The following is an 11,129-nucleotide window of genomic DNA, read 5'->3' on the forward strand; positions in this document are numbered from 1 at the left end:
GTACTGTTTTGAAAGCAGTTTTAGGGACATTTGCCAAGGCACAATGGCCATATTTCTTCTAAACCAGATAGTTTTCTGAGTCAACTGCTTGTTGCTGCATTTACTGTCCTATAGCCATTTGAGCAAGTATCTATATTAGTGGTTATTTCATACCTACAATTTACGTAGGCTTTTTATCTATGGTATTTCAAGGACCTTTTATTTGAATTTCAGTTGCCACCTGACTTTATTTGATTCACAAGAAAGAGGCATATATTGAACGATTTTGGAGAAAAGGTATTTTGAGGGATTCATGAGAACCAAAGAAAAATTCTCACTCAATGTTTCTATATGCTGGAGTTTGTCTTCATAGGAATTTCTGATACTCAGATATTGACCGTGTCTATTGGCAAAAACAATACTCACACTTTCCTATCCAGGAGCTTTGCAAAACCCACCCCACTCTTCATCTAAGTTGTAAATTAGTCCACACAACCCTATCCTGATCAGAGAGCCTGGCAGCAGGTCCCATGCTTTGGAGAGGGTGTCCAGGACCCCATGAAATGACCATGGTTTGTGCATGTGTACTTAGCCTGCAAAACAAAAGCCCCTTCCATTCTCAGCAGAAGAAAGCTTTGAGATGGGCCAGCACAAATGTTTTCAAGCATCTTGCTTAGGGACTGTATAACGAGACACCAAAGAAGAGGAGGTGGATGGGGAAGTGAGACCACCGTCAAGCCATCTCCTCTAACTCAGATGCAATTTTCTCTTGGCTTCTGTGGAGCACCGAGTTGATATGTCCCATCTCCAAGACCTAAGTGATGTTTCACATTTCCGTCATGTCCATAGGAAGTTCATGCACCCCAAGAGACAGGTCACATCTTCTGCAGTACTTCATAATCTTAACACTGCAGTTAATGCTAATAACACTAGCTTGCCCACAGCATTTCACGGAGACTAGGCAGGATGTTTACTGTAACAAAAGACAAAAATTAAGAAGAAGGCATGTCAGCTGATTCCCTTATATCCTGACATCCTCAGAGTTTGGGGTGTCATATGGCATGCCTGCCCTCAAAGACTTCTCCTGATGTACCTTTGGTCCAGCTTGTTGCATGATCTTCTTGCTTCTGCTGAATTCCTTCTCTCTCACAGGAGTGTGAGTAGACATACTTGGACTGCACCAAACATCCTAACCCCAGGCCATGGCACGTATTGAGTTGCAAGTGATCCTTTCCATGGTTGTTAGGAATTACAAACATGGGCAGCTTGGCAACTGCCCGAGTAAGAATTGCATTCATCCTTTTGACAGAACCCAGGTCTTCCAGCTGAAGAGTCCTAGACCACCTTTAGTAACGCCATCATTCAGTACCTTTGATTATCTTCATCACATTTCCCAGTACCTGCTCTGATTCTCCTGGATCTTCATTGTCAATGAGGAGAGCAGAATAGCATGTATTCTAGATGTTTCCTGCCTTGGTCTCTAGCAGTAATTCCTGATGTTCTGTTCTCTATGATGACCATCCAGGAGATTTGAGATGATATTTTTATAGAAGTCTGTACTTAATTAAGCACTTGTATATTGGAAACTCATTGTTCATAAAGAGAAACTGGTGAATTATCTCATATGTAGACATTCACATTGTAGACCTGCTCCTATGATGAGACAGATCTCTCCTCCCATGTCCTATTGTGTTGCATTATCCTGTGAAAATGGTGCTTTTTCCACCAGCTCTAAGCTAAGGAATAAATAGAATCATAGAATCATAGAATATCTCGAGTTGGAAGGGACCCATAAAGATCATTGAGTCCAACTGGGACTCAGCTGGGAAGTCCTTCCTGGCCCCTGGGAAGACTTAGAATCATTAAGCTTGGAAAAGACCTCTAGGATCATCAATCCAATGAATACTCAGCTCATCACATGTAATATTCTGGAGCACTGACTGCTTCTGTACTTCTTGACCTACGCATTGCTCTGCAGCTTTACTAACACTCAACTGATCATGTACCTGGATGGCTTATGCTCTTCCATACCTCACACCAGCAAAAATGGCAAGAAACAGCAACTCTTCTCTGTGAGCAGTCTGATTTCATGGCATTTTAAGTTGAGATCCAGGCACAGGTCAGCCCCCCTCCCATCTCACATAGGAGTGCAATAGAACTAGGAAAGGTTTGGAGAGTTACGGCAAGGCTGGTCAGAGACAGAGAAGGGCGTCTGTGGAAGGAGCTACTGAGTAGGCTGAGATTCTTCAGTTTGGAAGAGACAACTGATGGGGATACAGTAGACATCTTCCAGACCAAGTGGCTGATAGAGGCTGGACAAGAACTTACAATTATTGGGGCATCAAATTAAGCCAGCTGGTGGCATTTAAAAAAAAAAAAAAAAAAAACAAAAAAAACAAAACACGCTGGATGCCATTCTTCACACAACCAAGATATTGTCACCAGGAGCTGTGGGTCTGCAATCTACACCATGTCACAGAAGCCAAATGTTTGCATGCAGTTTAAGGAGAAACCATGTAGATTTATGGAAGAAAAAAAACCTCACAGTTACTAAAACCATCAACACTACCTTGGGCTGGGGAAGTCCCTAAGCTGAAAATTCTTGGCATCTGGGAAATTTTTCAAGAGAAGAGTCTCTACGTGCACATTCTGTTCTTGTACTTTTCCCAAGGAATCTGCTTTTGCACAGTGTCACCACTGGGCATGAGCCAAATTGAAAATCTAAACAGAAAACTGGGAAAATTGGGAAACAGATCAGAAGAAAAATCAAATTACAAAGATGGCAAAAGTGGAAGCAAGGGACATGTGAAAGGATCAGAAATATGCAAAACTCTTCTGGAAATGCCCACTGCTCCCTGATGGCATCCAAGTAGCTGGTAGGAGCTTCCTGGTGTAGTCTTGTCTGGAGAGGCAACAGGGTCAGGGTCCAGTAGTTGGATCCACAGTCACCTATGGTGGTGGGTAGTAGCCACATGCACCCACTTGCCCCATGGACAGAAGCTTAGCCAGAGCAGGCAGACACTGATGAGGAATCCAATGACCCTGTGGGCCCTCAGGTAAGATGGATAGAGATAAAAGTGAGAAGCATAAGTGGGAGTCTCTAGAGGACCTGAAGGATAGCTTGCAGTCTTGAAGCACATGTTCACCAGAGTCTGCCTCTCACCACAAAAAGAAGCTGTGTGAGGGGTGCTATGAACTACACTGTGAGCGCACCCACCTTCACCACACTATGGTGGATTTTCCTACCTAAATGCTAGTCTGGACCAGATATAAACTGAAATCCTGGGTTTCCACCTTCTTTTGCCAGTGAAAGGTCCTGCCACTCTATGTCTGTGCAGCAATCCAGGACAAGGAGATGGAGTGATCAGATGTTCTTCAGAATCAGTTTGAACTGAGCCATCTTGGTGTTACTTGTCCAGATAAAATGGTGTGTTGGGCCATCCAGGAAGGCTGGTGAGACTGAAGTCCAACAATGAAGCATGCAGAGTCAAAATGAGGGCTCAACAGAGACTGCACCGCTGCATGATTTTTTTTTTTAGTAGGGCCTGTTGCGATAGGACAAGGAGTAATGGTTTTAAACTAAAAGAGGGTAGATTCAGACTAGATATAAGGAAAAAATTTTTTACGATAAAGGTGGTGAAACACTGGCACAGATTGCCCAGAGAGGTGGTAGATGCCCCATCCCTGGAAAAATTCAAGATCAGGTTGGATGGAGCTCTGAGCAACCTGCTTTACTTGAAGATGTCCCTGCTCATTGCAGGGAGGTTGGACTAGATGACCTTTAAAGGTCCCTTCCAACCCAAACTATTCCACAATTCTATGATTGCTCAAGATAGGAGAGAAGAGCAGGGTCAAGATAGTCCTTGCAGCCTGGAGGAAACAGGAGAGTAGAGGGGAGGTCACCCATCCTTGGTCATGCCAAAACACTGTCGGTCTTGCTAAGGTCCTAGGAAAACGCAAACAGATCAGAGAGGCCTCCAAGGAGGTATCTTGGATGGAAAAGAATTGTTGATTATTATTAATATTCAAGCAGTCCACGTAGAGTTGCTGAGCTCCAACAGGGGAAACTGAGGATGCCAACAAGTGACAAACTGAGCCAGTCTAACTGCTCACTGTTGCCTGAAGCGGAATCACTCCCCCTCCTTTCTTCATCCCCCTTCCGCTCCCAGCAGCAGCCCTGACCACTATTTTGCACAAGCTCTTTTTTGCCATATTCTGAGTAATCAGTGAGCTCAACTAGTCCATGGAGAGCTCTGTGGGCACCAAGCTGGTTCCAGGTGGGATGGATGGGTACACAGCCCTTGGTGGAGAGGCAGAATAGATGTGGAGAGCAGGCCCCTCCTTTTGTCAGCATTTAGCTGTTAGCTGAGCTCACACCATCTCATGGAGCTTCCCCTGAGAACATCTAGTCTCAGACCCACATATGGCCTTGTAGCCAAACCCTTTAGCCACAGCATGGACTAGGCATTAGACCCCCTGCTCAGACTGAGCCCTGCACTGTCAGCATCTGAACTCAGGTGAGCAGAACCTTACCCAAAGTGTCTTGAATTCAACTCCATAGTCTTCAGTTTGGTCCTTTTTCCAGTTAACTCAGGTGTGTCTGCAACTCCCAGGTGCTGCACTGGCATAAGATAATTTTGCAGGTATGCACAAATTCTTATTTCCAAAGCACTTAACACACATCTCATCAGTCAGGTGCATTTTGATAGATGAGTCAGGTTTAGGAAAACAAAATCCAGGGAGTGCAGCCAAGCAGGGACTGTCCTGCCCCTTACCCATCCTCAACCAGTGGGACCACGTTCCAAGCGTGGGATCAAGTCCTAGATCATATTTGAACCCACGTGACTTAACAAATACTTTCAGGAGTTGTGTTTTAAATCCTCTGGGTTTGCTTTAAACCACAGTTTCCTGGCCACATTGTGTGGGCTAGTAGCTAAGTGCACAGAGCTTTCTTTTTTCAATCATCAGCTGCACACTCCAGAAACTGCTCTGTGAAATAACCAAGGAGAAGACAAACAGCAATGCACAGGAGCAAGAAAGTGTTTAAGAAGAAACAAAGAGCGAACATGGCTGCTAGACTTGAGGGTTCTGAGAGCAGGAACGGACTACTAACAGCCTCAAATCAATCATTTGCTATTTCTTAGGCAAATAAATGTAAGTGGGGTAGAGCCTAGGAGACTTAGAGGCTAAACACCATGTTGAGATTAATAGAAAAGAACAGAACAAAAAAAAATTGGGGCTGAGAGGGAAGGTAGGAAGCATTGATGCAAACCTTGGTGAAGAAGAGGGGAGAGGTTGAAAACATTACAATTTAAGCTACAGCTTAATAAGAAACAAAAGAAAAAGCTATAAAAATCTACCTATATAAACCCTTCACACAGTTTTGGTAAACTGGGCTCTGTTTGGGGATCTGCATTGCCTTCTTTTTGCAGATGGAAAAATGTTGCAGCCTGAACATTAGTGGTTCTGACTGTCTGAGAGGAAAATCTCTCCCTCACAAGGATGGCTCGACTTTGAGGTCTAAATGTGCAACCTAAATATTTAAAACTGGACTGAATGAATAGCAAACGTGAGTCCTGCTCTAATTCTGGAAAAGATCAAACTGCTAGGGCTGGGTTTTCTCCCTGTGTCCCATCTCTCGCTATGCTACCGTCTCATTGCCAGCAGGTGGTACTGTGCCCCCAAGGATCACATAAGGAGCAAGGCCTCCTTTGGCGGGGCTTTTTCCAGGAGAAATCTTTCCAAACAATTGGGAAGGCTGTTCGCTATTTTCCTCTGCCCTACCTACTCACCCTACCACTCTTGGAGCCTTTTTCTCCCCAAACTGCTCTTGCCCTGTGCTCCTGAGATGAGGCTTGTGGGGTGCAAGTGTGTCCGCTTGCAGGGGGAGCTCCCATCACCCCCCAGTGACACTAACCACACAAGTGAGTGTTTACTTGGATTTTGCTTCCCCTCCATCACCTGGAGCATTTCCATCCCAGAGAGCTGGGGGAGATGGGGTGTGATGGGCTAGTCCCCTATGTATGATTCTTCCAGAATAGTTGTCCTCCTGCATCCTCACAGTTGGGAGACCCAAATGATGGGCACTGCCAGGTACTCAAGGTCTCAGGGAAGGTGTTTTGGGGGATATAATCTGGTACTTGTGCTTTCCTGAACAGCCCGGGTTTGTTTGCGGTGGGACCAGGAAAGCATCATACACAACCCAGTGCCTCAACATCACGAATGGACACGCTACCTTGTAATGCTACATGGTCAGCTGTGGCAGGTCCACTGGATGGCACTGTCCCCCACACTCCCAAACTCTGGCAAGTCACCCTCATCCTATCATGCTTATTCCCCAGATCACAGACCACAGAGAGCATAGGTCGGATGCAGCTGCTCTGCAGGTCAGCAGTAGTTACTGCACCACCTGCATTGCATTTTAGGAGAGCCTTCCTTTAAAATAAAGATGGTCTTTCAGAAAGGCTAGTAATTGATAATCAGCCACTGGTTGCAAAAGTATGAGCAGGACACAATATGCTGCACATTCCAGTTCTGATACATATACATTCTCACGATCATGGAGACAGCGCTACTCCAATACACAGAAAACCTACTCATTCCTGCATGCACTTTCCATCAAAAATGTGATAACAAAACAAAAGGAGCAATATATGAAGGTGGCACTGGTGTAAAGAGAGATTACCCTCCCCCAAAAAAAGGTTATTTTTACAGCAGCTTAGCTGTGATTCACCACTTAGTCCACAAACAGGATACCAGGATAACTGAGGGGGTAACCCCAGGAGGGGAACATGTGGCTCTGATGACACTGTGACAGAGAAATTTAAGCCAGAGCAGTCACCAAGGAAGGCCTGAGGAGCCCTCACCACTCTCTCTGGACTAGGAACACTGTGGGATGGGTACAGAAGGACTGCACTGGCTGGGGGTTGCTCCAGCTGGCTTTTTATCTTGTTACGGAACAGAGGTGGATCTACAGGGATCAAAAGCGAAGCTCCGGTAGCTTTTTAGCTCCAGGAAGCTCCAGCTTCCCCTAGCAATAAGACCTCCATGGGTGGCATGCTTGCCAAGCTACATGACAGGAAAGATGATGCTCACACACTCTGAGGGGTGCAAGTTCCTTTTATTTTTGTCTGAAGACTGCAGGCAAGATTGTCCTCAGACACTGCAAAAGTACTAAGGACAGAGCCTGGAAATTATCAGCTGCTGTGCAAAGCAGGACCATGGTAGGAGCTGAGAAATAAAGGCCCGTTTAGGTGTTAGGAGGATGGGATGCACGGTTTTGTGTCCAGGGTGCAGCAGTGGGAATGGGAGACATAGCTACCTGGAACACTAAAATCTGACAAAAGCAGGCAAAAACACATCTACAAACACCTGTCCAAATAATTGTCAGTTGTTGCAGCTGCTCTTCATTTAATGATATTAACGTGCCTTCATTAAAGGCAGGCTCCTCCTAAGCACAGAGGTTCATCACTGGGAATGGGGCAGCTGATCAGACATCATTCAGCTTCTGGCGAGCAGGCAGTATACATGTCTGAATTTCTACTGTGATCCCAGGACTGTGCCCACTTTCAGGACAGCTTCCAGGGGACATAATTCTACTTGCATCCTGCACAGTGTTTAGCTGGCCAGCCACATGCCTTACCTGCTGCATGGAGCCTGGAGCAGGATCTTGGCTTTGTAACCCATCGGTCAGATACTTCTGTAAAGGTGTTCTGGACTATTTAAGTGTTCTGTGTTATTATCATGCACAAAACCTAAACTAAATAGTTAATTAACTTGTAAAGCAATACAGCAGCATCAACTCCTAGAAGTGCTAGTGGGAAGGAACCTCTGCAAGTCTCTAATCCAACCTCCTGCTGAAAGCAAGATTAAATGAAGGTTTCCCATGGTTTTGTCTGCCTGAGTCTCCGAAACCTCCAAGGATGGATATCCCACAGCCTCTCCAGGTAATAAGATCCCTTCAAACACAGTTCTGGGTTTAAAAAGAAACCCAAGAAGCTGATGGAAACAAACTGAGGTCTGCACAATCATATCAACTCCATCAGTCCAGCCCTCACATCAGCGCTTTGACCCTCCAGTCCCATTTAGTGTTTGGGTCCAGGAGCATCTCTGCTCTCAGCAGCCGAAGGCTGAAGGGTGACAGCCAGGAGTAGATTACCTATCCACGCCTGGCCTCTCCCCTCTGTCCCTCTGCCCCACTCATGTCACAGCATCCACCACCACAGCTCCGCACAAGAGGGGGAAATGGGCTCTGGAGCAATGTTCTAAGGGTTTGGAGGGAGAGCAGATCCCAGCCTTGGTCACCACTCCATGTCCCCAGCCATACTTGCTCCTTCATAGCTCACCATGACACTTGCAGCACCAAAGGTCCAAGAAGACCTGAATACCCCTGACAACACATGACAAAGGAAAATTGGGCTCTGTTAACCCAGCTGAGTCCAGCTGGCCAGGAGGTGAGTGCTGCAAGCAGAGATATGCTTTGCTCCCAGGGTTATGCTATGCCTGCACGAGACTCATTTCTCTTGCTGACACCTCTGCCTTCCCTTTGCCTTTTTGTCCCTTGTGTATAATATCAAATGGGCCTGAGCAGGATTTTTTGTAGCATATTACACTATGGGCTGGAAGTGCAAGTATCCAGCACCAACCCCATGATGAGGAAGACCCAAGAGCATAACCGGAGCACTACAACACAACTTTGGGTCTTGCATCATGCAACTGACACTGGAGAAATTGGAGGAGGCAACACAGAGCTGAATTTATCCCTTTCACTCTAATTTCTGGCATTTGGTCAGCCAGATCCCTCCCGAAAACCCAAGCTGTGGCAAGCAAGAAAACTGTCTCCAGCTCCCCTGGAAAAGGTCTTCAGCCCCCCTTCCTTATGGAGACTGTTTCGGTGCAGGGGCTGGTGTGACAACAGACGGCGTGAGCTGTTTATCAGCTCTGAACACAGAAAATTTCATAACTACAGAGGAAATGGGGGCGGTGCATTGCAGTGAGGGGAATAATGGGCTGAAAGAGGTAGCGGTCTGCCCTGCAGGGATGGGTCCCCAGGGCAAAGGGTGCACAACTTGTCCTAGATTTTTTTTTTTCCCTTTTTTTCCTGAGATCCGAATGTATAATTGCAGGAGGGGACAAGGGGGAAAATGAGCTGAAGACTCGTAACTGCAGAGGCCGGTCCCTGTGAGCAAAGGGCCACATGTCTCCTTTTATCGCCAGCCATAATTCCCTCCTTGGCTCAAAGGCGGCTGTGAAAAGAGCAGGACTGGTTCAAACTTCCTTGGGGTCTCCGTGGCAACCAGCCCTGCAGGAGCCTTTTCTTCCTTTCCCCCCTTTCCTCTTTTGTTGTTGTTGTTGTTGTGTCATTAAAACTTCCCGGATTGAATCCCCACCAGGCTGCTCTGCAGGCACCGCTCCAGACCTCCTGCCTGCCTCCAGCCAGCTGCCCTTGCCTTTTCTCATCCCGTGGACCAGCAAAGCTCAGACCCAGCCCAGCAAAACCCAGTCCAAACTCAGCCCCAGCTCAACAAAGCCCAGTCTGAAACCCAGGTCAGCCAAGCAGTGCCCAGCTTCCCATCAGGATATTTGTTCCATCCCCCCCACTTTGTCCCTCCCCAGTATTTTATCTTCATACAGTTCAGCCCAACATCCTCGTAGTGATCGAGCAAAAATTGTGCTTCTCTGATCTTTCAGGCTGAGCTGTCTCAGAAGGGCATGGAGCAATCCAGACCTGGCATCCCTGCTTTGCGTGCCCACACGTAGCTGAACCAGGCAAAGTCTGAGTAAAGCCCCTCTTGCATCAAGTGTTCAGGCACAGCAAGGGCTGCTGGGGACCTGCAGAGCACCATGCCCTTGGATAGTCAAAGTCTTGGCCATGCACAGCAATGCCAGATCCAGCACAGACCTCATACCTGCTCTGTGAATGCAGGTGATGACCCAAGATGCAAGAAAGACTGAGATCTGTGCCATCAACTGTTACCTTTGGCAGTACCATTAGCATGGGGAGTGCAGCCCCTTGGAGCCATGTAAAAAAAGAAAAAATATTGCTTACACCTTCTCTTGTGTTGTGCTGGCTGTGCTGGACTGTGACACATCCCTGCTGATATGCTCAGGACTGGGGGGTGAGTAGATGGGGACGTTGTAGATGGGGACATTATAAATGGGCACTGCAGCTTGGGCAGGTGGCAGAGTCTCAGCAAGGAGAAGGTCTCCAATCCTAGCTGTGCTCCAGTGGCAGTGCCTACACTTGCCCTACAGCATGGCTGACCAAACAGCCCAGGAGATATGCAACACTGATGTAAATGCATGCAGCTCCTTTTGCTCCAACAGCACAAGCACTTGCCTACATCAGAGGGCCCCATGACTTCCAGCTACAGCATCGTGGAAAGTCAGAGCCTGCAGCAAAAAATAGCTGATCGCATTTTTTTATTGTGTATTCTCCAGTCTCCACGATATTGCTAGGCTGGAGTCTTGGAAAGGAAGGAAAGAGAGGAACGACGCTGCTCCCTTTGCTCTCCATCCCTTCCCCCCGTCCCCAGGATGCATTCCTCCAGATGTCAAGGTAGACAGAGCTGTCTTCAAACAAGCCCAAGACCTGGGGCATAGTTTCTTCATATGCTCAGCTAGTCCAATTAGTCAGATTTACTGCAGTTGTGAAAGGCAGCTCAGCCTCTCACGTAGAGCAAGGCTGCCCTCAAACACATAAGGTGTAAAACTGCCCTTCACTACACAATTTCAGAGAGACAATATGCACTAGCCTTACAGTGCTTTTTATAATGGACCTGTTCCCCAGAAATCTCTGGGACTTGCCTTGAGGCTGCTTCCCCACCAGCAAGGCCTTATGTACCTATGACCACTGATCTACACATGCTCATCCACCCTCAGCCATCTATACTTGCTCACATTCACCTACGTATAGACTACGTACATACACGTTGGCAATCAGGGCTCTACACATACTCAACCACTCTAGTCATACCTCTCCTGTATCCTGAGATATTGCTTCAAACTGATGAAAACAATGACATCATTGTGCAAGAAATCCTTCTGAGACCTTTTCCACTGGGCATTAGCCTGCCCGTAGTGGCTCAGGTGAAGACTGAACAGAACCCTAAACATTATCTGGAAATAATTTTCCCACTAACAACTGATGG

Source organism: Buteo buteo, chromosome 9, assembly GCF_964188355.1.
Source record: "Buteo buteo chromosome 9, bButBut1.hap1.1, whole genome shotgun sequence".
NCBI classification, from domain to species: domain Eukaryota; kingdom Metazoa; phylum Chordata; class Aves; order Accipitriformes; family Accipitridae; genus Buteo; species Buteo buteo.